The following is a 26,759-nucleotide window of genomic DNA, read 5'->3' as shown; positions in this document are numbered from 1 at the left end:
TCGGTCACTTACAAAGTGCAGATTCTATAAAAAAAAATTATTTTAGTATAGGTACAATTTTTTTTAAAGCGGGAAGTGAATTTTTGCTTGTGTTCGAGTTTTTTATACTTGTTTCGTAATTGTATATATTGTATAAATTTCTTATTTTTGTGGTATATCATTTTTACATATTTGTTGTATATCTTTTTTTTACATATTTGTTGTACATATTTTTTTTTACATATTTGTTGTACAGATTTTTTCCACATATTTGTTGTATATATTTTTTGTTATTCCGATTCCCTTCTTTATTCGGTGTTAGGCACGGTGGGCCGTATTGTTCCTTTTTGGTTTTACCACATACTTAGGAACGGTTGCCACACAATCCACTAGGCGTGTAACGCACGCCTTGTAGGAAAAGTCTTTTCTGTCTCACCTTCTGGAGATAACCTACTGGCCCATGAATCCACAACTAACTCGCGATTTGGGACCTTTTGATACCCTAGCTTCAGCGGGAGGAATTGGGTGGGTTGTTGCGGCTGTTGTAGATCGCGGTTACGTCGAAATATTTAAAGATCCCTCCAGAAACTAACTAATCGAAATTCCGCACTAAAACCTCAAATTAATAATGGAACTGAACAATGAATGGCGGATGAACTAAATCGGTATGCAGCACATAAGTTGAATAGATAAAAGCGGATGGGACTGAGATGTTGGCCGTCCTACCCTTCTATACCCTCCCAACCTTGGTTCTTTCTGTTAAGGTGTTAAATAAGAACCCCAAAATGTCTAGTTAATTAATATTTTATTTTAGAGCCCCATGTCCTCGGAAAAGAAATTAAAAAGGGATTTAGCCTTTCATCATGTTATATATATAATTAAGTTTTACAAACAAATGTTGTATGGGTGTAGTCAACATACATTATTTAAGATTTCATTTACTTAACTTCATGATTTCAATTCAAGTTATATTATCTAACAAAACTGGTCTTTTAAATTTTTATTCTAGGCATAGGTTTTCTTAGTTTTAAGTGCAATTGATTGGTTTCTTTGTATGGGTCACATCTATTAATTTATTTCTTTCGTATTCTTCACCGGGCTTGTCTGTTTACATATTTGTTTTTCTTTTCTTTTTATTTTCTTTGATTTACTTAGGCAGACCATAATTACACGCAATGAGTTCCCTTTAATTCATATTTGAGGGCAGCCAAAATTCTCCAAGACGAATAGCGCAATCAAAACAAAACGGTCTGGAAAGCTTATCGCGGCCGGACCTCTGTTTAGGCAAACCAGATCATCACCGAAGGTTTTTTGTATTTTGGGACGGCAGCCGGTTATTCGTTTTGGGAGGGTTTTAGCTCACCCATTCGCTTTTGGGGTAAAATTTTTTTTTCCAATCGGCGGCTTGCCCGAAACAATCAAAACTAGAGTAGCATGCGATCACTTACCCTCTGAAAATTCCGATGAAGCGCTCCATGGTTCCAGGGGTTAACTAGTGGAAATTCCTTAGAGAGACAAGTTTTAATTATTTCTTCGCAACCGCCGTCGATACCCAAGACTTAGTGCTGATTCTCGTGCAGACATTTACAGGTGAAAGAAGAGAGTTATGCAACGCTTGTACCAATTTGGGTGCGTAAGTATTTCAAATAGCGTAACACGATCAATTGCACTTTGATTTACATAATTTTCAGATAGATTTTAATGTTTTGTTTTGGGGTTATTTCCAAGTGATACTGGCTAACTCTCTCTCTCTAATCTAGGAGCAGCTGCCCTGTCGGGGGGTGTTGGCACGTGGCGGCCGCAATTGGGGTGTAGGTGTCTGGGGTTGCCGTTGGGAAGTCGTCGATGAATCTTTGTGGACTTTTGTGGCCGCAGTTTGCCGACCCTCCGCCTTCCAACTGAAGGGATCCTATTCCCTGTTGACGAATGATTTTTCCGCCGACTATCCTAGCCTGGATTGTGAAGAGCTTGGTTCCGAACCACACCGACAACCTGCTGCTGGCTAGATGTTTATAGCCTGATCTTCTGATAGAGAACTAAATGTTAATGTCACGTTGGCTACCTCCTTTTCTTTTAACTTACGTTCAGTTTGCTTTCCTTCAATTTATTTGTTGTTTCTTTCTGTTTTCTGATTTAGGAGCTTGACTAGTTGGTTATTTTATTGTGTTTTAGCCTTAATAATCACTTGATAAAAAGATTTCTGTGAATTTCGACTGCACGTGGTGTGGCCAGAATTGAAGTGGGACTAACTTTTTGAAGCCGACCGTACTCTTAGAGTTCTCGAAACAGAAAGACTGAGTAGATCGGAATTCAAAAGCTGGGAGCTTAAACATCCGACAAAAATCTAAATTTTGACGTTTCGCTTTGGATCACTTTCCGTCTTTATTTAGGCAATTTTGCTTGTGATTATCTGGGGTTACCTTCTCCGGTAATTAACTCGGATAAGTAACGAGTGCTATCTTTATTATCAGTTACTTTTAAAAAATGTCGTTTAAAGATCTTAAGGCTGGTACATTACACCCACCAGATAATCTGACGAACCTGGCGAGGAATGATTAGCTGGAATTAGCTACGTATGTCTTTAGCATGATATGTTCCGATTTCTTTGCCCTGTAGAGTTTCCAGTAAATAGAAAGCATTCCCTCGCTTTTGTTTGACCCTACACTTGGAGAACTGGGGTGCCAACTTTTTATTGAAATTGTTGCTGAATTGACTTAAATGAAAATTTCTTTTAAAGACCTCTTGTCCTACTCGGTATGATACGGGTTTTGACCGCAAGTTATACTGCTTAACGTTTTTTTCATACGCCTTGCGACTGGCTTTTTTTATTTCTTGTCTTATTAACTGCAGGTGATCCTCGCGCTCTAACCTAGGTGACTCTTCCAATATCGACATTTCCTTTAGTAGTTTATAGTCATCCCGAATAAGGCTTTATAAGGGGAGCACCCTATCGACTGATGTAAGGCTGATCTTAAAGCAGAAGAGATACTGGGTAAATGTAAATCCCATTCGGTTTGGTCCTTGCTGATATACGATCGTATAGCCGACAGTAATGAACGATTTACACGCTCTGCCGCATTACTTTGCGGGGAATACAAAGCAGTATATACGTGTCGAATTCCTAGTTTACTTAACAAGGCTTCAAATTCATTTGCTTTGAATTGCACGCCGTTGTCGCTCACAATTACCTCGGGAACTCCAAATTCTGGAAAGATTCTCTGGCTTAAGAACTCATTGATCAGACTCGTTGTAAATTTTCTTAAAGGGCACAACCAATGATACCGGGAGAAGTGATCTAATACGATTAATAAACCGATGTTACCCTTCTTACTCCTTGGATAAGGACCTAAAATATCTACGTAAAGTTTTTGAAAAGGTCTAACTGAGATGCTCTGCTGGCCCATTGGAGGACGCAAAGTCGTATTGGGAGCTTTTGTTTCTTTGCAGATCTCACAATTACGTATGTAATCTCGCACCTCTTTAGATAGTCCTGGCCAATAAAAATTCCTTCGCAGTCTTTCTATAGTCTTTTGCATACCACCATGAGCATTTACAATGCTATCATGTGCTTGACGAATTGCCGAAGCACGTAGCGGTTCCGGTACCCATAATTTCCATTTAGCGGAATCTAGTTCCTCGTTTCCGGAAACGTGTTCCGTGCGAATATAAACAAAACGATCCACAACCTGCAAATCTGGGAATTGTTCGGAATTTTCTATTATTCTCGCCTTCATTTGTAAATATTCGGGATCAAGAAACGATGTGGACTCTAAATCAATTTCTGGGGCAATCAATTCATAACTTGCAATCTCATCTGCGCTAATTCTGGACAGAGCATCGGGTACAATGTGATCCTTTCCCTTTCTATGGGTAACTTTGAATGAAAATGACGTTAATCGGAAAACCCAACGAGCCAGTCTCCCTGTTACCTCTTGTTGTCTCATTAGCCACTGTAGACTGCTATGATCAGTAACTACTTCGAACGGTTGCATTTCTAAATAGCAGCGAAATTTCTCTATAGCTAATATAACCGCCAGACATTCGCGTTCTGTCACGCTGTAATTCCTTTGGGACTTCGACAATTTCCGGGACATAAAAGCAATTGGCATCTCTTCTCCATCTTTGGATAATTGCACGAGCACCGCGCCAATACCAAAATCGCTTGCGTCGCAATGTAAATAGAATTTTCTATCGAAGTCGGGATTCTGTAGAACCGGAGCTGAGGTTAAAAGATCTTTTAAAGTGTTCATAGCTGTTTGGGCGGCCTCGGTCCACTTAAATGTTTTTTTGGAGGACAACACCTCGGTAATTGGGAACGTAACGTCGGAATAATTTTTAATAAATCGGCGATACCACCCACAAACACCAAGAAAACCACGAACTTGTTTAAGATTTTTCGGGGTCGGCCAATTTACTATGCAAGAGACTTTACTAGGGTCAGTTGTTATTCCTCCACTTCCAATTACATAACCCAAGTAGTTGACCTTCGTTACACAAAAGTGACTCTTTGCAATGTTAAGAGTGAGATTAGCTTTCTTGAATTGGTTCGCTATACGCACTAGTACGGCTAAATGAGATGAAAAGTCTTCCGATACAATACACAGGTCATCCAAATAGCCAAATACACAGTATCGTAAGTCAGGTGGAATTAATGTATCCATCAGTCGACACATAGTTGACGGGGCATTACATAACCCGAAAGGCATGACAGTGAATTGGAAGAGAGCTCTCCCTGGGACTGTAAATGCTGTTAGCGGCTTTGCTTCTTCAGACAATCCGATCTGCCAATATGCATCTTTTAGGTCGAGCTTTGAAATAATGTTTGCCTTTGGAAGTCGCGCAAAAATTCCCATGATGCTTTGTAACGGGTAGGCATCCTTCTTAGTTGCTTCATTTAGTTTCCTAGCATCTAAACAAAGCCTTACCTTATTTGGCTTGACAACTAATCGAACAGGTGAACTCCACGCACTTTGTGACGGCTCGATTACACCCAAGCTAAGCATCCGATCAATTTCGGTATATAGAAGTTTCTCGACTGCAGGGCTAACGGGGTAATATCGTTGCTTCACGGGTTTTGCTTCTCCTATGTCTATATCATGCTTTATCCAATCAGTACGGCCTAGCCCTTTGCGTTCGAAATTTGGAAACATTTCCTTGACGGTTTCAAGTTGTCTACACTGAAATTCGGATAATGGATACTGATCTCCCAGTTCCTTGGTTTCGGATTTTAAACAATTAATGGAACCCAGAATATCGGGAGCTAAAGAGAATACTCTCCAAAAATCGATACCCAATATCAACCTCTGAGAAATGGAAGGAATCACATACAAATCAAGCACTTTTTCCTTGTCCTTATATCGCATGAGTACCTTCAGTATTCCAGACACAGGATGCAATCTCGCATCAGCGGTGCGTACATGCGACTTAATTGCTTTATAATTCGACAAGTTGGTAAAAGATTCTTTCGCCAATGTGGACCCAATACAACTTACATTTGCCCCTGTATCGAGCAAACCTATCTCAGAATAATTCATAAACGAAACTTTAGCATAACTACGATTATCTATATTACATTCAAATATTGTTGAGACGACTAAACGTTTTTGAGCCTTTCGTTCTCCAAAATATTGACGCATTCGTATGGTATTGCGATGACTCTTCCTATCAATTCCCGAAAAAATGCGTTCTCTGACTTCATTATAGTTTTTCAATCTTTCATGGTATGGTATAAACTTCACGTTAATTTGCTGACTTCTAACTTGCAATGGTTGACTTACACTTATAATGGAATTATCTACGTTATCTAGCATACCTCTTATTTGTGGGACACTCGATTTTGGTTGAATGTCCCCGCTAGGCGGTTTTCCGACTTGCGCTTACAGTTTGCACAATTGGGTTTATATATTTGTGGTGCTCCGCAACCATAACAAAATACTCGCTTTTCCGCCAAACAGTCTTCCCACACATGTCCAGGCATCTCACAATTCCAACATGTGATTTTCGCCGACCCAGTATGATTGACTGCTGCGATCGAAAGATCCGACTCACTATTATCTATTTCCTCCTCGGGCGTTTCGTCTAGTGCGTAAACACGAAAGTTAGCTGAGTCTTTACCTTTTTGAGGTACCATTCGCGGTTTACCAAGATCCTTAAGAAAGTTTTCTCGCTTCTGCACTAATTGACGCAATTCAGAAATCGAAGAAACCTTTTCAAACAGTAATCTGTCTTTCATCTCTGTGAGTAAGTTTCCCTGAATCATTTCAACCAATTCATCTTCGCCAAAGGTTACGGACAATTTATCTATAAGCTTGCAAACGGCTTCATAAAAAGAATCAAAAGATTCCCCGGGTTTTTGTTTTCTGGCTCTTATTTGCTCCCGTAATTCAGTTGTGGACCGACTTTCCCTATATTGTTCTCGTAACGCTTCACAAAATTCAGACCATGTAAAAGTTTGGACTTGTTTGGGGAACCTCCAATACCAACTACTGGCCTTCCCCATTAGCAACTGGTGAATGTTTTTATTTAGAAGTTCAAAGTCACTACCCAAGTTTTCTTGAGTTAATATGTTTAAGCGGTACAGAAATTCTTCAACTGACAAGCCCTCCGTAGATCCATCAAAGCGTACACCCCATTTTTGGAGAATGTCTGCGATTTTATGCGAGCTAATGACATCCCTACCATTATTTCTCGAACTCCTCTGACTGATTTGACCTGAGGGTGCGGATCGCTCATGGCTTGTTCCTACGTTTGAACTATTTATCGATGCTAAAACCTGAGAAACGGTTTCTCTGACTATCGACTCCATATTCTCCACGTAATTTTCCGGTCGTCTACCGCGAGTACGTGGTCTTCCGGGCGGCCTTCCAGCAAGTTCTCTTCGAGGCCCTCGTCGTTGCCGACGGAGATCGACATTACCTGTCGGAGTACTTTCCCTTTGTTGTCTTAACCTTTCTTCGTCAACGACTAGTAAAGGTAGTACAGCGCCTTCCTCCTCTCCACCTACTAGTTCTAATTCCTTCGTTAAAGAGCGAGTACATGGCCGAGGACCTACAGGTAATTTCTTACTTTGCTGTCCTTTTGGGTTATCTTTTGGTTTCGGAGAATGATTTCCCACAATGTATTTTAAGTCTCTGAGGCTTACTAGCACCATACAACTAGGACATTCTTTTGTCTCCGTTACTCGTTTTTCTAAACAGGATTTATGGAATATGTGTTGGCATTTGGTTACTGCACACGGCTGCGTATCTTCCATACGCTCTCCACAAACTATGCAGACATCTTGTGATGCTGGTGGTGGCTGTCTAAATTCATCTGGTGTATGCTCCACTGGCATGATTGTACTAGATTTTATTGTTTTGTTTTTTTTTTTTCTTTCCTTGGACAATTTCGGAAGCTCCGAAATAAATAATAATTAAATCTATTCAACTTTGATTTTATTTCTGTTTTTCTGGGCTATTGCACTAAAGATGTCCCCCCAACCAATGAATAATTTATACCGGCCGATCTCGGACAGGGAAACTCATGTGAATTTACCTCTGTTTTCCAGTAGATTCTGTATACAAAACTCAGTATGGTTGTTTATATTGGTGGAATCCAAATAATGATTTTCTCTGATTATAATTACGAGATAATTTCCTACCTAATTCTAATTTGGTCGAAATATTCAAATGCTCAAATACTCGATTTCCAAAATTAAAGAAATAAGTGTCCAACTTCTCTAAATTACTCTCATGAATTTCATCGAAATAATTAAGCTATTTATTGAATCTTATTTTTGTATCTGACCTTCTTGATTGCCGAAACCTATTTCTGGTATTCTACAATACTGCTGTTTTTATAGGTCCTTCCTTTCCTTTAATAAAGTATACGTATTTCTGGTCGACACTTTTCGCATGCGCAATTAAGTTCGAGTTCCAAGAAAACCCATACTCTATGTTTTTATACAATGTAATCATCAACTTTATTGGTACATCAACTATGATAAAGCAATTTTACATTGCTGTATTATCATAGCTATGCCCCATGTTCTTGGGCGCCAAAATCTTGTAACGCACGCCTTGTAGGAAAAGTCTTTTCTGTCTCACCTTCTGGAGATAACCTACTGGCCCATGAATCCACAACTAACTCGCGATTTGGGACCTTTTGATACCCTAGCTTCAGCGGGAGGAATTGGGTGGGTTGTTGCGGCTGTTGTAGATCGCGGTTACGTCGAAATATTTAAAGATCCCTCCAGAAACTAACTAATCGAAATTCCGCACTAAAACCTCAAATTAATAATGGAACTGAACAATGAATGGCGGATGAACTAAATCGGTATGCAGCACATAAGTTGAATAGATAAAAGCGGATGGGACTGAGATGTTGGCCGTCCTACCCTTCTATACCCTCCCAACCTTGGTTCTTTCTGTTAAGGTGTTAAATAAGAACCCCAAAATGTCTAGTTAATTAATATTTTATTTTAGAGCCCCATGTCCTCGGAAAATAAATTAAAAGGGGATTTAGCCTTGCATCATGTTATATATATAATTAAGTTTTACAAACAAATGTTGTATGGGTGTAGTCAACATACATTATTTAAGATTTCATTTACTTAACTTCATGATTTCAATTCAAGTTATATTATCTAACAAAACTGGTCTTTTAAATTTTTATTCTAGGCATAGGTTTTCTTAGTTTTAAGTGCAATTGATTGGTTTCTTTGTATGGGTCACATCTATTAATTTATTTCTTTCGTATTCTTCACCGGGCTTGTCTGTTTACATATTTGTTTTTCTTTTCTTTTTATTTTCTTTGATTTACTTAGGCAGACCACAATTACACGCAATGAGTTCCCTTTAATTCATATTTGAGGGCAGCCAAAATTCTCCAAGACGAATAACGCAATCAAAACAAAACGGTCTGGAAAGCTTATCGCGGCCGGACCTCTGTTTAGGCAAACCAGATCATCACCGAAGGTTTTTTGTATTTTGGGACGGCAGCCGGTTATTCGTTTTGGAGGGTTTTAGCTCACCCATTCGCTTTTGGGGTAAAATTTTTTTTTCCAATCGGCGGCTTGCCCGAAACAATCAAAACTAGAGTAGCATGCGATCACTTACCCTCTGAAAATTCCGATGAAGCGCTCCATGGTTCCAGGGGTTAACTAGTGGAAATTCCTTAGAGAGACAAGTTTTAATTATTTCTTCGCAACCGCCGTCGATACCCAAGACTTAGTGCTGATTCTCGTGCAGACATTTACAGGTGAAAGAAGAGAGTTATGCAACGCTTGTACCAATTTGGGTGCGTAAGTATTTCAAATAGCGTAACACGATCAATTGCACTTTGATTTACATAATTTTCAGATAGATTTTAATGTTTTGTTTTGGGGTTATTTCCAAGTGATACTGGCTAACTCTCTCTCTCTAATCTAGGAGCAGCTGCCCTGTCGGGGGGTGTTGGCACGTGGCGGCCGCAATTGGGGTGTAGGTGTCTGGGGTTGCCGTTGGGAAGTCGTCGATGAATCTTTGTGGACTTTTGTGGCCGCAGTTTGCCGACCCTCCGCCTTCCAACTGAAGGGATCCTATTCCCTGTTGACGAATGATTTTTCCGCCGACTATCCTAGCCTGGATTGTGAAGAGCTTGGTTCCGAACCACACCGACAACCTGCTGCTGGCTAGATGTTTATAGCCTGATCTTCTGATAGAGAACTAAATGTTAATGTCACGTTGGCTACCTCCTTTTCTTTTAACTTACGTTCAGTTTGCTTTCCTTCAATTTATTTGTTGTTTCTTTCTGTTTTCTGATTTAGGAGCTTGACTAGTTGGTTATTTTATTGTGTTTTAGCCTTAATAATCACTTGATAAAAAGATTTCTGTGAATTTCGACTGCACGTGGTGTGGCCAGAATTGAAGTGGGACTAACTTTTTGAAGCCGACCGTACTCTTAGAGTTCTCGAAACAGAAAGACTGAGTAGATCGGAATTCAAAAGCTGGGAGCTTAAACATCCGACAAAAATCTAAATTTTGACGTTTCGCTTTGGATCACTTTCCGTCTTTATTTAGGCAATTTTGCTTGTGATTATCTGGGGTTACCTTCTCCGGTAATTAACTCGGATAAGTAACGAGTGCTATCTTTATTATCAGTTACTTTTAAAAAATGTCGTTTAAAGATCTTAAGGCTGGTACATTACAGGCGGCTCTTTCTGTGCTGGTAACACTGAGCGTATCTAGTGAATTACCCACACCACTTTCCACTTTATATATTTCTTATTATAGAGGGTGGCCGCTCGTAAACAAGTTACCGCAGCGGTTATCAAAATTTCTATTTCTTTATATTTGCAACACACAAACCACCGCGGCGGTTTGGCCGCTTCTTTTGTTTCACTATAACCTTTTGCGCTCGTGAATTAGATCACCGCAGCGGGTCGGTCACTTTAATTAATTATTTTTTCTCGTTCATTTGTCTCGGAATCGACTGGGAACGCATTTTCTTGTCACATACTTTTTTCCACATTTATTTCATTTTTTAAAATTTTTTTTTCAAAAGAAAATTTTTTTCCACACGACACACACAGTTTTCACCTCCCACTTTTTGTCCTAGGGATCCTCATCGCTTAATGGAGAGGTCCCTGTTCGGGCGCCAGTTAAGTCCTTCCCGAGGGGCCTCGTATGTCCCCGGGAAGGGCCGACTTAATACCTAGACATTCCGGTGTACTTGTGCAGTCCCAAGCGTAGCTCGTTCTTCCCAATCGATAGCGTTGGCCTTTGTATGTGTTATAGTTCCTCCCAATCAATAGCTTTGGCCTTTTGTATACGTTATAATTATTCTTTATTTAATAAACTTAAGCTGACAAGTCGTGTTGATTCGCCGGTCCAATTGGCTCTGCCCCAGTCTTCGGCGCCGACACCTGCCAGAGCCCCGTGAGTCCGGTCCCGGCGTCGACGTCGGCGTCAGTGTCAGCGGCCGGCTGAAGTTTTGCCGACCTTGCAGTTCTCACCGTGCTCCACTTGCACGGTGAGCGGTCAGCGTTCCCGAGCCAGGCCAGCGGATATCGTTGTGCTGACTCGGCACGGGGTGCGGGGGGCAGGTAGGTCAGCGCCCGGCCGGCGCATGTTGCCGCGCTGAGTCGTCATCGCGGCGGGGGGAAGGGGAAGCCGGCCGGTCAGCCCTCTTCTATTTATTAGGTGGGCTGCCAGCCCTCTGTTGTTAACTTACATAAAGATCCGTTAATTATACGCACTATGACAGGTCATTATGAACTAAGTGAATTAGTAAAAGTTGCACCTAATAGTTTATTTGCTGAAGAACAAATATTTGATATTCACGACTTTTCTTCCAATTATGACATACTACTAGGACGAAAGTTACTACAGGCAAACCAGGCAAATATTGATTATTTATATAATCGCACTACTATTAGTGGGCGGAATTTTTTACACAAAAACATTAGTTTGAAAAATCCAACACAAGTAAATGATTTTGAGGCATTGCTAAAATCTAAAAAATATACTGATGAAATAAATTATGCTGTTCAAAATTCATTAGCAGAGGGAAAAAATTATCGTTTAGAACACTTAAATGAAGAAGAAATAGTTTAAATATTAAAATTAATAAACCAATATAAATGCATTCAATATCGTGATGGTGAAAATTTGACCTTTACGAATGTTGTTAGGCATGAAATAAAAACGCATCATGAAAATCATTAGCATCATTATAAAAAACCGTATTGGTATTCTTTTTCATTTGAAAAAGAAACTTATTTTTCTTTTTCTTCAAGGAATAATTAGGCACAGCCAATCACCTTATTGCAGTCCATTCAGGATAGTACCAAAAAAAAGATGCTTCAGGTAAACAAAAATTTAGACTTGTAGTAGACTATAGGGGCTTAAATGAGATCACTATTAGTGATAAATTTCCCATTCCCAATATGGACGAAATACTAGGCAAGCTAGGACGGTGTCAATATTTTACCACCATTGATTTGGCTAAAGGTTTCCGCCAGATCGAAATGGACAAAAATTCTATAAACAAAACAGCGTTTTCCTCAAAGTACGGACATTTGGATTAAAAAAGCCCCTGCAACTTTTAGCGATGCATGAAGAACGTCCTTCTTGAATTAATAAACAAGCATTGCCTTGTATACTTGGACGATATAATTTTTTTCTCTACGTCTTTTGACAAGCACCTTACTTCATTAAAATTCGTTTTTGAAAAACTTAAAAACACTAATCTAAGACAAGGAAGAACGCTATAGTCGAGTACCTCGACTATCAGATACCCGTTACTCAGCTAAATGGAGATATGCAAGCAGCAAAGCGAGATTAAAATGCGCCACCTACCGGCGGTAGACAGATTTAAGCGTTATGGGCGTTAGAGTGGGCGTGGCAAATTTATTTTTGGATAAATCGATAGGTATTGACGACACCAATACATTTCAGTTAAAATTTTTTATGTAGCATGCAAATTGTGGGCGTCACAGGTTTTCGCGGTTTGTGGGCGTTTAAGTGGGCGTGGCAAACTTTTTTTTAGGTCAATCGATAGGTATTGATGAGAACAATACATTTCAGTTAAAATTTTTTATCTAGCATCAAAACTGTTGGAGTTACAGTTTTGGGCGGTTTGTGGGCGTTAGAGTGGGCGTGGCAGTCTACTGAAACAAACTTGCGCTGCGTAGGAAGCTCAGGAATCTGTACGCCAAATCTCAATAGCCTAGCTCTCATAGTTTCCGAGATCTCAGCGTTCATCCGGACAGACAGACGGACAGACGGACAGACGGACAGACGGACAGACGGACATGGCTAGATCGACTCGGCTAGTGATCCTGATCAAGAATATATATACTTTATGGGGTCGGAAACGCTTCCTTCTGCCTGTTACATACTTTCCGACGAATCTAGTATACCCTTTTACTCTACGAGTAACGGGTATAATTACAACTAGACAAATGTGAATTTTTGAAAAAAGAAACAGAATTTTCGGGACACATAGTTGGACCAAACGGTGTAATGCCAAATCCAGAAAAGGTAAAAGCAAACAATAAATTTTCAATTCCCAAAACTCAAAAAGAAATAAAATCATTTCTTGGTCTTTGCGGATATTACAGAAAATTCATTCCAAACTTCGGAGACATTTCAAAGCCCTTAACTAAATGTCTAAAAGCTGGTTCTAAAGTGATATTTGAAGATGATATATTTAATGCAGCATTCAATAAATTAAAACAACTTATCATAAACGGGATCCCACACTGATTTGTCCAGATTTAAAAACAAAATTTTAATTAACTACTGATGCTAGCAATTTTGCATTAGGAGGAGTTCTTTCTCAGGATAACAAACCTATCAGTTACATTAGTAGGACTCTAAATGCACATGAAGGAAATTATAGTACAATTGAAAAAGAATTATTAGCTATAGTATGGGCAACAAAACCCTTAAGACCCTATTTATTCGGAAGAAGATTTAAGATATTAAGTGACCATAAGCCGTTAGTCTGGCTAAACAATATCAAAGAACCTAATATGAAACTGCAAAGATGGAAGATAAGGTTAGGTGAATACGACTTCGAAATAAAATATTTAGAAGGAAGGCAAAATCACGTAGCCGATACATTGTCAAGAATCAAAATTATCGAAGTATACTATGGCAGTAACAATGCAACAGCACGTAGCGCTGAATAAGATAATGAAAATTTAATAACAATTACTGAAAAACCAATCAATCATTTCGCAAGACAGGTAGAAATGATTCGAAGCAATACAGAAGGTGAAGAAAGTGAAAATTATTTTAAGAAAGCCTAGATTAAAATAATGTTTCATGAATTAAACATTGAAAAAGCTAAGCAAATATCAATAAAACACTTTTGTACCAAGTCAAGTGCACTTTTCATCGAACACGACTCTGATTTTGAAATTATTCAGCAAGCTTTTAAGAAGGTCATGAATTCTACTACAAAAATCGTAAGAGCAGTAATTAAGTTACAGGACATAAAAACTTACGCTTAATTTAAAGAAATTATTTTTAGCAACCACGAAAAACTATTGCACCCTGGAGTTGAAAAAATGGTAAGGCAGATATTTACACGATCAAAAATCAAAACAAGGAAGAACACTATAGTCGAGTACCCCGACTATCAGATACCCGTTACTCAGCTAAAGGGACCAAAGGGAAATGGAGGTATGCAAGCAGCAAAGCGTAATTAAAATGCGCCACCTACCGGCAGGCAGATTGAAGCGTTTTTGGCGTTATAGTGGGCGTGGCAAAATTTTTTTTGGATCAATCGATAGGTATTGACGAGACCAATACATTGCAGCTATTGTAACTTGCTTTACATTGTAACTGTTCCTGCGTTAAGTTGTCAGAGTCCCACAAGCAACGCTCAATCGATAGAAGATTTTTTCTCTTGTGCTCTCTTACATTTAAATTATTACGCGATCTCGCGCTCTTATTTTTTTTCGTGTTTTGTGCCTTTGTGGTTTTGGAATTTGATCCCAGTGCCAAATTTACTCGAGGTATTTTTCATATATTATTTTATTTTATTTAATTTCCTTAAAATGGCTCTGGTCTGCTCTAAGAAAAATTGTACTCTTTCGTCTTCAACTAAAGACCCTTTTATTTTCTGCTGGCTCTGCGAGTCGATAATGCACGTTAAATGTGCAGGATTTACTGGTAGAGTCAAAGACTTTATTGATCAGAATTCTGGACTCATGTGGTCATGTGGTTCCTGCAAGGAAATGGTTGTTGAGATGAGCGGCTTTATGAAGCAGACTCGAGACAGCTTTTTGAATCTCTCTGGTGCTTTTAAACAGCTCAATGAGGGGTTCAATTCCGTTTGTGCCCAATTTAATAATAAAAAATTACTAACTGAGTCGCCTAAACGTAAAAAAACCAGCTTAGCGGCAGTTAATACGGTCACGGTATCCACCCCAAATCCGAACTTGGTGGCTGCAGCAGTCTCTGTTGACACTGTGGTAAGTGAACCTACTGCGCCTATGGATACAGCTGTTTTAGGTGAAGTCACTGCTTCTCGAAGTCGGGTGGTAAAAAAACCTTCAGTGCCGGCTACGGTGCCGACCGTACCTATAGGTACAGAAGTTACCGTTTCTGGCTCTCAGGTTAGTGAGGTGCAATCTGCTGCTGGGGGACGTAAGAAATTATCAGTTGTTCCACAAAGAAAACAATTATTTGTTTCGAGATTCACCCCAGATACCACATCTGAGGATGTTTTGGAATTTATTCGTGAAAAATTCCCATCCGATAATATTTCAGTGGAACAATTTAGATTTTCATATGCTCGTAGTATATCGTCGTTTAAAATATTTGCTCCGCCTGATGTGTTTAAGGTACTACTTTCTGAAAGCTTTTGGCTTAATGATGGTTTAGTAATAAAAGAATTTGTTCCCAATAAACCGAGAACAAATAACAGACCTTCCACGGCGCCAAAAAACTAAAAAGTTTATTTTTGGCCTATCAAAATGTTAGGGGACTAAATATGAAGCTACCCAAGCTTTATGCTGACTCCTCTGCATTTACTGCTGATATTTTGGCTTTTACGGAAACCTGGCTGAAACCAGAGATATCTGACAATGAAGTTCTGTCAAACAATTTTAATGCCTATAGGACCGATCGCTCCTCACGTAGGGGAGGCGGTGTGCTGATTGCCGTTAGCACTAGCCTAACTTCCGAGAGAATTCACTCTGATACTCCTAATGAAATTGAATTTGTTAGTGTGAAAGTTTCCTTGCAATCATTCTCAATATTTGTTACATGCTCCTATATTCCACCTGGCTCTGATTTAATAATTTATGAGCACCACCTGTCTGCGATAAAATCTGTTCTATCCCTTCTTTCTAACAGTGACCTTTTGATTGTTTTGGGTGACTTTAATCTCCCTGGTATTTCTTGGTCTCCTCCTACTGACTCACTAGTCGCTATACCTCTATCCGCCCATGATTTTGTTGATGGTCTTCTAGAATTATCGTTACAGCAAGTAAGCTTTATACGGAATTCATTAAATAGACAACTAGATCTTGTGTTTGTTTCAGACCCGTCTGAAGTCACGGTATCTAGAATTGACGCTCTTGTTGTACCTGAAGACCGATATCATCCAACAATGGAATTGACAATCTGCCTCCCATGCGTTGATACCCTCTCTCCTTTAGTTTCTCAAACTAAAGTGAGATGTTTCCGAAAATGTAACTTTAAAAAACTTAACGACATGATTTCTCAATATAATTGGACAGAATTGTACAATTGTATGGATATTGAAAGCGCCACTGAACACTTCTATATAGTGTTAAATACCTTTTTTAATGAATGCGTTCCTGATAGATTTCCTTCAAAGACAAACAGGCCACCTTGGTTTACCAATGCGCTTCAAAGACTTAAAAACCTTAAGACAAACACTTATAAAAAGTATAAGAAATCGGGTAAGCCATCTGATTTTTCGAAATATGTGGTGGCTCGATCGGATTTTAATGTTCTTAATAGTCATTGCTATTCTATGTATTTAAGTCGATGTAAATTTGAATTTTCAAATTGATCCGAAGCAGTTTTATAACTTTGTCAATGCCAAGCGTAAGTCGTCAGCATTGCCTTCATCGGTACGTTTTAACTCAATGGAGGCATCGACGGACTCTGAAGTTGCTGATTTATTTGCCGAGTTTTTCCAAACTACTTATAGTTCGGCTGCTTGGTCAAATTCTAACTACCCTAATCCCTTAAATAAGGCAAATTGTATCTTTACCCCTGAAATTACGGAAATTTCTCTCGTAAGAGACTTAGAAAAAACAACGCCAACTTATTCTCCCGGTCCTGATGGACTCCCCGGGTGTGTGCTTAAGTTTTGTGCGTCAACCATATGTAAGCCGATTCTTAAACTTTTTAATTTGTCTATTTCATCGTCAGTTTTTCCTACTATCTGGAAAGACTCTTTTATCATTCCACTTCACAAAAAGGGTGCGAAGGCGGATGCCCAGAATTACAGAGGTATTTCTAAATTGTCGGCAATTCCTAAAGCATTTGATCGTATTATTACTTCACATTTGCAACAATTATGTTCCTCGCTAATATCACCGTGTCAGCATGGTTTTGTTAAGCGAAGATCGACCACCACCAACCTTCTGGAATTGTCATCTGTTGTAATAAATGGATTTAAGAATAAAATGCAGACTGACGTTATATACACTGATTATAGTAAGGCCTTTGACTCTGTCAACCACTCTTTTCTCTTATTCAAATTAAATCAGCTTGGGTTTCCATGTAATCTATTAACTTGGATTTCAAGTTATTTGAATGGTAGGGTTATATTCAAGAACGCTGCCTCAAAACTGATCTATGTGACATCTGGAGTGCCTCAGGGTAGTCATTTGGGCCCTTTGCTGTTTACTTTGTTTATTAACGATCTTCCCTCTATCATAACACACTCTCGTGTACTAATGTATGCTGATGATGTTAAGCTTTGTTTATCACATAATGATATAGCGTCGGGTTTCAACTTACAGTCAGATATTGATTGTTTTCAGGGATGGTGTGAGTATAACCTTTTAAATTTGAACTGCCTTAAATGCAACGTTATGACTTTTCATAGGGGTACTCCTACTTTTGTTAGTTACTCTCTTCAAAATACGCCACTCGACCGTATATATACAGTTAATGACTTAGGCGTTCTTCTGGACCCAAAACTTAAATTTGACTGCCACATAATGTCCACTGTCAGCAAGGCCATGAGTGTTCTTGGGTTTATAAAGCGTTGGTCAAAAGAATTTGATGACCCTTATATAACCAAATTATTATTTACCTCCCTTGTCCGTCCTATTTTGGAATATTGTTCTTCGGTTTGGAGTCCACAATATCAAGTGCATATTGACCGTGTTGAGTCGGTACAAAAAAAATTTCTTCTTTTTGCCCTTCGTAGTTTGAACTGGGATCAAAACATAAGGCTACCTTCCTATCAGAGTAGATTACTATTGCTTAATTTACCTACCCTTGCAAATCGTAGAACAATGCTTGGTACTATTTTTATGCAAAATCTTATAAGAGGTGATATTGATTCTGTAGAACTTGTAAGCCGCCTAACTTTCAATGTTCCTGTTAGACTAACACGAAATTATTATCCCCTAAATTTGCCACGATGTACATCTAATTTTTGTCTGCACGAGCCCTTTCGCGTTCTATGTAATAATTATAACAACCTTTATCATTTAATTTGCACTTCAACTTCTATCCCGGTACTAAAAACTAATATTTTAACTCATTTGCTTCATTCTTAGATGCTTCTTTTATTTTCATTTGTGTCCCGTCTCTATTTGTTTTTTGTATCTTCCTCGCGAACTCGTATTTTTTGCCCAAATTGATAAAAGGGCCCCGCGCGTAACAAGCACGTGCTTGGTGTCGTTGGGCCACTTGTTTGTACTGCTCGTAGTGCATCAACGTCCATCATATATATATTTTTATCTAGCATGAAAATTGTGGGCGTCACAGGTTTGACCGGATTGTGGGCGTTAAAGTGCCACGCCCACTCTAACGCCCATAACGTTTCAATCTGTCTGCCGCCGGCTATTAAGCTAAACTTAATACAAAAACGACAACATTTTGAGGTAAATACCAAATTTAGAAAGGCTCACATAATTCACGGGAAATTACACAATCTTTATAAAAAGACAGGAAATATAGAACAAATAGATAATGATCATTTTAAGGAGACTAACAGAGGTCGAAAGATAAAATATTACAAAACAAACTTCCGGAGACAAAAGAAAGTTAGTAAAAGTAAATATTTGCAGGAGGACCCAGATCAACCCCCAGCGATTTGACTTTCATCTTTCTGACATCAACGTTAATAATAATGATGCCAATGGGTAACAACCAATTTATAGAAATTAACCCTATAAAATCCTACAATGGCTATTTGTTATTTATTACCGACACAATCAACATCCCAGACAGTTTTGAATACCATTGCCTCACAATTAATATTACAAACACGGAAGAAACTTAAAAAAACTTGCTATCACAAGCGGTTGGCTTTAAGGAAATAATGCAGATTAAATATTTAACGGAAAAACTACAAAGAGAAATGAATGGGTTAAAAATTGTTAGAAGACACAAAAGAGGATTAGCTAATTTTGTAGGAACTGCTTACAAATATCTTTTTGGAATATTAGATAATAATGACAAAGAAGAATTAGAAGAAACAAGAAAGGAAGTTAACTTCGGCAAGCCGAAGTTTGAATACCCTTAAAGTTATAAGAAATAATCAATGTTAGTAACACTCTGTTACATTTTAAGGATTGTTGCTAGCTTCAGTGATATTAAAACAATTTCACGGACTCAGCCCCCACACGACGTCAAGGTCACAATCCACGAGGGGGAAAATATTATCATTTATATAAATATATATATAGAATTTTGAAAACTACGTTGATAGATAGAAATAAATAAATTTATAATACCACAAAAATAAATATATACACTTTTTTTTTCTAACCTATTACAATTTTTACAACTTATATATTTAACTATATTACCTACTACAAGATATACTTAAAAAAAATTCCATCGTGGCTATATGGTGTCTCATAAGTAATGGCAAGAGCTTGTGGAATTCGAGAATCTGAAAATATCCAATCAATTTGTGTTTTTTGATTTCTTGTGGGAGAATCATTGATTGAAAAGAGGTTATAGGCATTCAAATGTTCCTCCAGAATATTAGTCCCTGAGGATCTGCAAATATTAAAATCTCCTAATATTACTACTTTAGTATTATCCATTCTACGCACTTTTTCCACATCAGCTTTAATTTCATTTCGAAATCTTGCAATAGGAAATCCGGGACTCCTATAAACAATTATAAATGACGTGTCAGATATTTAAATGCAATCGTTTGATACGTTGCCCTTGTGTTTGTGGACTTCTTTGTCTCAAACAGAAATAATACATTTTGCGAAATGTTTTGTTTAGCATAAATAAGTAATCCGTTCTTCCCAATACCATTCAAACGATTTCAATCTATTCTTCTTATAATGTCAAAATTCCTTAAAGTGTACTCTTCTTGTGGAAGAGTCCAGGTTTCAACAAAACATAAAAAGTTGGCAGAACAAATAATGTTGTCGTTGGCAACATCTTCGCGATGAGCGCGAAGAGATTCCACGTTGTGGTAATATAAGGAGATATCCTCATTTTCATTGACCAAAAAGTCATAATGGGTAGTCAAAGCCTTTTCCCGTCTTAAACGTTCAAGTTCTACTTAGACATTTGTAGCTCCAAATCTAGTTGGAGGGACAAATTCTCCTAGAAGGAAAAGGCCCGATGCGCCAGTTGCTCTGCTGCAACCTACGTACAACGAAGCTCGCTTAATGCCTCTTTTAAGATGCACTGCGACTTTGCTGTAGGTTGCTCCTTGGCTCTTATGGATGGTAATAGCCTCAGTAGGAACAACTGGAAATTGTTTTCGATCAATAGAAGAATGTCCCGAATTTCCGCATTGGAATACTCGGGCTGCTTTATAAATTGGAATCCTGTCTGGGTGATCATTTCCTCGAACTTTTGACCTAGCTATAGTACCGACAGTGGCATCAGTAAACTTAATCCACAGTCCAGTAACTAATAATGAGCCGTTAACCATACAGTTGTCAATTCGCATTAATTGACCAGTTGCCCCATTTTCAAGTCCATCATTTGTGTCAATATTGACGGTAACCATATATTTTGCAGTAGTCTTCAGGTATAAAATATATGGTAGACCCTGAGTTTCAGAGGTCTTCATGTTTTGGGCATGCCTAAGAGTTGATTCTCGACTTCTTTCAGACATATTAGCGGATTTAACTGTATCTACCGCAGTTGACACAAATTCTTCAGTTCTAATTTGGGCAAGTTTTAGGGAGCTGTAATGGTTTACGTCAGCATTAGAACAGAACAAGTGAATTGCATCGTCAGGAACATCAGTTACTGGAAGAATTTTTGTCCTGAAAAACTCAATATCTGCATCTGTCATGTTGGCTTCAGACATATTATTCTAAGCCAAAGCAAAAGCGTGGTCGTCACGTTGCCGCATTATTTCCGTTAGCTCGAGAAACTTTAAGTTATTCCAAAGGTTAGCTCCTGCCAGTATATTAAAGGGATTAGATGTATTTTCTGCGAATATCCAACGATCTCCAACTGCTTCAAATCTCCAAACACTATTATAGACTTGCCCCCAAAACTTACATCTTGACTTCTAAAAATTTGACAAAGTCTTTGATCTAAGTATCCAAGCATTTTTGATCCGACCATCGAGATCTCATCTATAATAATTAATTGGATATCAATCAACTTGCAATGCATTGTATTTAAAGTGTCATTGCTTAAGGGTCTTAAAGGACCAGATGTTTGATTAACAGGAAGGGAGATAACTGAATGAAGCGTTAGTCCCCCAATCCCAAAAGCTGCTTTTCCAATAGGAGCACAAAGTAAAACCTTTGCGGAATCTGTTGCCCCAGGAAGTTTATTTGCTCGCCAAGTTATAGACTGAAATATTTTAGAAATATTGTATTGTAGAAATTTTTCCCACTCCGGCCCCTTCACCAATATATTCATAAAAAAGGCTTTTTGGCTGCAACATTATACATTACGTGGGCGTAATACTGGCGTTGCTTAAAGTTGAGAGACCGGGTAAACAAGCAAAGGTTATCGTCAGATACTATCGGAGGATGTCTTATAAGAGGAAGTTCGCCAGTTGAATCATTTTCATTTTGGAGTACATTTACGTTTTGGCCGACGTCGGGGACTGCCAAAGCTCTGAACTCTTCATCAAGGTATTGAGAGGCTGGCCCTTCGGGAAGGGGGCCGTTTTCTTCTCTATCCACGTTTTGCAGATCTTGAAGAACTCTCTCTAACACCATGTCGTCAAACACATCATTATTGCGTTTAATAATTTCAAAATTGTTTCTAAATGTGCTTTCATTGTCGTTTGAAATGAGTTCCGTCTCTTCACTTCTCCATGGGAAAAAGAGCATTACGTGCCCTCTAAAATAATCTTATGGAGAAGAGCTTAAACTGAAGCGAACCCACCTAAGAATTAGGGCATGATTACGTATTTTTATCCTACCAGTTCCATCCAGCATTTGGTAACTTTGTCCAGCAACGTTATTTTCTTCATCTGCATCAAAGTCGATTGGATCGTCATATTTTTCGTTTGACTGTTCTGATCGTGCATTTAACTTGGAGAACTTGAACCAAGCCGCAAATTCCGCAAGACATAACGATTCTAGTTGTTCATGACTTTGCACGTATCGATCAAGTAAATTTCGCTAAAAAATATCTGTTGAGTTTGCGGGAAGCTGTTCTCTGTTAGATCGGACTATCCGGACCCTTTTATCTGGATGGCAAGTGTTAATAAAAAAATTCCCTTCACTAGCCTTAGACAAGTGTAAACCTAAAATGTTGTATGCAGCTTCTTGGGCAGATATCTCTGTAGCGTTAATAAACTTGCTCCCTAAATGCTGCAAATTTCTTTTGACGGAAACACTTCCATGGCTTATTTCTGTCATTGCTTCTCGAAGCAGTTGCGACACGCCACGGTTGGATTTATTTATGTAGTTAATTATATAACTACAACAGGCGTAAGCATCTAGAATGAATTGAATATCCATGTTTGCTCTATGCAAGCCTAAAATATTTCTATTGTAATATCAGAAAATTGGCGACGAAGAAATACTTGGGGCTTTTTTAAGCTAGACCGAATGGCGAACTTTTACTCCTCATATGAAATTTCAAGATGGCTGAGAAAATATTCAAAATTATTAAACATGGCCGATTCTTCTTCGGAAACAGACTTTAGGAGCTCTTTAACTTTTATAAATATTTCTTTACATTCTTCAACCTTGGATTCGTTTTCTTCAAATGGATACAAAACCAGAGTTTCAGGCATTGGTGGGTATGGCACATTAAAACGGCAGAATTGTTGTCCTCGCAGTTCCCTTAAACATGAAGCGCTGTGCTTATGGCGCTGATATTGAATTACTTCATGAATTTCAGGATCGTCCCCGCTGGTAGTAATGAAACGATCAATAAAGCGGGTGACCTCTTCGGCGTTATCGGGTCCTTCTAGCTTTGGGGCCCCACAAAACCAATACATGCCATGAGAGTGCGGCGATCCTCTGTGCTGGAACTCGATCCTCCAATAATAATGGCTATAACTTTTTTTTTCTGCCTCCCAGTGTGCTGGAGCTGAACGGAGGCCTTTTAGAATGTGAAATCCATCGTCATGTTGTACAAGACTGTCAACAAATGAATTATTCCTCACATTTGCAGCAGTTACCGCACCTGATTTTTTTCGTAGGGCAATGGAAATAGAACTTTGAAATCGTTGCATTTCATAAAATTTGTACATATACTGGACTTTGGGCACTACTGCGCAACGACGGTCGTAAAAGCGAATTTGCGATCTTGCTTTTTTTGCATAGGTCGAATTCCCCTCAAATATTTCGCCGCAAGAAATAGTTGGGAAGGAAAGTTCTTCTGCGTCTTCTCCGGGAGCCATAGCAATACGCTGAAGTCCACTATCATCGTTTTCTAGTAGGGTTTCATGACCTCCGGGATTTAAATCACCTTCTTGCTCGTCATTTGATTGAGAATGAGAATGTTGACGAAGAAGCTCTTCTACGACTTCTCGGTTAGATTCATCTGCGATGAAAGGTATCTCTTCTTCGGCTCCCATTTGATTGAGCCAATCACCGTCAAAGGAAATGTTGTGCTTTCTGTAGAGCTCAGTGTTAACCAAGTATCGCACAGCTTGAATAACCCGTGCGGGTCGAATAGTTTCCGTCATGAAATTATGGGAATATTCTAACTTTCTTTATAAATGAACCTGGATTACATGGGTCGAATCAAAGGTGCGCGGGAGTACGCTTACAGTATAGGGTACTGAAATTGGAACATTGACTACAGCGCCTCTTATTCCGCATTGCCTTTCATATTGCCATATTCAAGGGATATTATGCGCATGAAGGGAATTCGAGGAGAAATAAGGCGCTCCTCAAGACATGTCAAGTTTTTAAGGCATTGGTATCCTACCTTTGGAAACGCCTTGACGACATGTACTACAAAATTGATATTTGCCGGTAAATAAAAGGCATTGTCTAGACTAAAGTTGGGGTATTTAGAACAAATAGTACGTATGTTCAAACCACTTACCTGGGATGGAAACCACGTTCCTCCACAGCACTTAGTTGGTCCGTCCTTAATGTTACGAAGATATTGTTCCCTTGCCGTAGCTCGACTTCTCCGTCGCTGGCGTTCCCGTTGATCCTCTCGTTCATCCTCCGAAAGTTGTGCTCTTGCAGAAATATTTCGCTGTGACTGTCTGAAAGATTCCGCCTGTCGATTTTGTGAATTCGACCTGTATGTGAGAATTCGTTGTTCCCGAAATCTTTGCTGAAGTCTTGTGTTCCGATGATGCACTGTGTTGGCCCTTTGGTCCTGTGTCCTAGTGATAGGGTTGTTCCTAGTGATTCTATGAGCTTCTGCGTCCCGTAAACGCTCGAGTCCTCTATTTTCCTCGATCGATCTCCACGTAGCATGGTCAGTAGTATTTTGCACCTGCTGTCTTCGTCGCTCTTCGGAATTCGACCTGGTGCTTGCGTGCGCTGCAGCGTCCCGTGTGCGCTCGAGTCTTCGATTTTCCTCGATCGATCTCCAGGTAGCATGATCAGCAGTGTTTCGCGACTGCTCTCGTCATCGCTCCTCGGAATCCGACCTGACCATTGCGCGCCCTGCAGCGTCCCGTGCGCGTTCGGGTCCTCGATTTTATCCGATCGTTCTCCAGGTAGCATGATCAGCAGTGTTTCGCTCTCGTCGTCGCTCCTCGGAATCCGACCTGGATATTGCCTGCGCTACAGAGTCCGTGCGCGCTCTGGTCCTCGATTTTCCTCGATCGATCTCCACGTAGCATGGTCAGCAGTATTTTGCACCTGCTGTCGTCTTCGCTCTTCGTAATTCGACCTGGTGCTTGCGTGCGCTGCAGCGTCCCGTGTGCGCTCGAGTCTTCGATTTTCCTCGATCGATCTCCAGGTAGCATGATCAGCAGTGTTTCGCGACTGCTCTTGTCATCGCTCCTCGGAATCCGACCTGACCATTGCGCGCGCTGCAGCGTACAGTGCGCGTTCGGGTCCTCGATTTTCTCCATACGATCTCCAGGTAGCATGATCAGCAGTGTTTCGCTCTCGTCGTCGCTCCTCGGAATCCGACCTGGATATTGCGTGCGCTACAGCGTCCCGTGCGCGCTGTGGTCCTGGATTTTCCTCGATCGATCTCCACGTAGCATGGCCAGCAGTATTTTGCACCTGCTGTAGTCGTCGCTCTTCGGAATTCAACCTGGCGGTTGCTTGCGCTTCAGCGTCCCGTGTGCGCTCGAGTCCTCGATTTTCCCCGTTCGCTCTCCAGGTAGCGCGATTGTCAGTGTTCCTCAATCGTTCGCTGGCTCGAATTCTTTCGCTTCTCTTTCTCTGAGAGCGAGCAGCGGAATTTCGCGAGCGAGCTTCTTCTGCTACGCGCTGCTCTTGAGATAAAGAAGATTTGCGCGGCATTCTCTTTATTTTGCTATGTTGTATGAATCCTGTTGGGCTGTATGGGTTTATATTCACATTTCACCTTGTATTTTTTGGTGGGTTTTCATTCACTTTTCACCTTATACTTTCGGTGTGTTTATATTAATTGAATATAAAAGTTACACACAACAATGTATACGTTGTCACTCGGCAACAGGTTTTTACAGACTAAACCGGGGATTATGATTACGAGTCAATATATAGGTTTGAATCATACCTGCTATTAACCTTCATATAACCCTTTCGATGGCGGACAATGCCTGATTTTAGGGACAATTCGTAGGTAAGTTAGGTAAACCAAGTTGATTACCTAATTTAAGGATTGCGTAATAACTGCATTATTACCTGTTATCTAGCTTCCTTACCTGTTATCTAACCTTGTTAAGGTTATTTCTGTAATCTAAAATAGGAAAAACGGGTATACCTAGGTATCCTATGTTATAATTCGAACACCTGTATCCATGTTATTCGTGCCCTAACAGCACCCCATTCAGCAAAATATTATAGTCGTCAGATTTTTGTGTAAAATTAATTTCGTAATTCCGAAAAGTTAAAATATTCTATACACAGAGTAAAGGAAAATACGATCAAATTCAACAAAGCAACATTTTTTTAAAAATAATTATTTAATTTTTTTGCTGACCGTTTCTTTGACAGCTATATGTTAGAGTCGTCCGATTTGTATTAAATATAATTCGAAATTCTTAAAAATATACAAAATGGTATTTCCAATAGTATAAGATAATATATCAAAAAACACCGAAGCTATAATTTGTTTCATATTATTTTGCCACCAATTTTCCGATCGCTCCTATAGCAGCTATATGATGTAGTCGTCCGATGTTGATAAAACTTAATTCGAAATTCAAAACTAATTTTAAAAAATGCCATTTCCAAGCCTAGGAGGTTATATGTTATAAAACACCGAAGCTATAACTTATTTCATATTATTTTCCCACCAATTTTCCGATCGTTCCTATGGCAGCTATATGATATAGTCGTCCGATTTTGATAAAATTAAATTCTAAATTCAGAACTAATTAAAAATTTTATTTCCAAGCGTGGGAGGTTATATGTTAAAATACACCGAAGCTATAATTTGTTTCATATTATTTTCCCACCAATTTTACGATTTTGATAAAATTGAATTCGAAATTCAGAACTAATTAAAAAAGGAGGTAAAAGGAGGTAATATGTTAAAAAACACCAAGGGTATAAAAAT

General features: G+C 39.2%; 1 long non-coding RNA gene across 2 annotated transcripts; it reads right to left on the bottom strand.

The window, feature by feature from the left end:
- Positions 1 to 767: 767 nt before the first annotated feature.
- Positions 768 to 11,168, bottom strand: LOC139354034 (uncharacterized). Of its 2 annotated transcripts, none has more exons than XR_011605135.1 (2): positions 2,062 to 11,168; positions 768 to 2,004 (listed from the first exon to the last, which is right to left on the bottom strand). It is a non-coding gene; the product is annotated as an uncharacterized lncRNA (long non-coding RNA). The 2 variants fall into 2 exon arrangements; XR_011605136.1 differs by having other exon boundaries at positions 768 to 2,001.
- Positions 11,169 to 26,759: the final 15,591 nt, after the last annotated feature.

This window comes from Drosophila suzukii, assembly GCF_043229965.1.
Source record: "Drosophila suzukii chromosome 2 unlocalized genomic scaffold, CBGP_Dsuzu_IsoJpt1.0 scf_2c, whole genome shotgun sequence".
NCBI lineage: Eukaryota > Metazoa > Arthropoda > Insecta > Diptera > Drosophilidae > Drosophila > Drosophila suzukii.
This window is presented reverse-complemented; position numbering and strand designations above follow the sequence as displayed.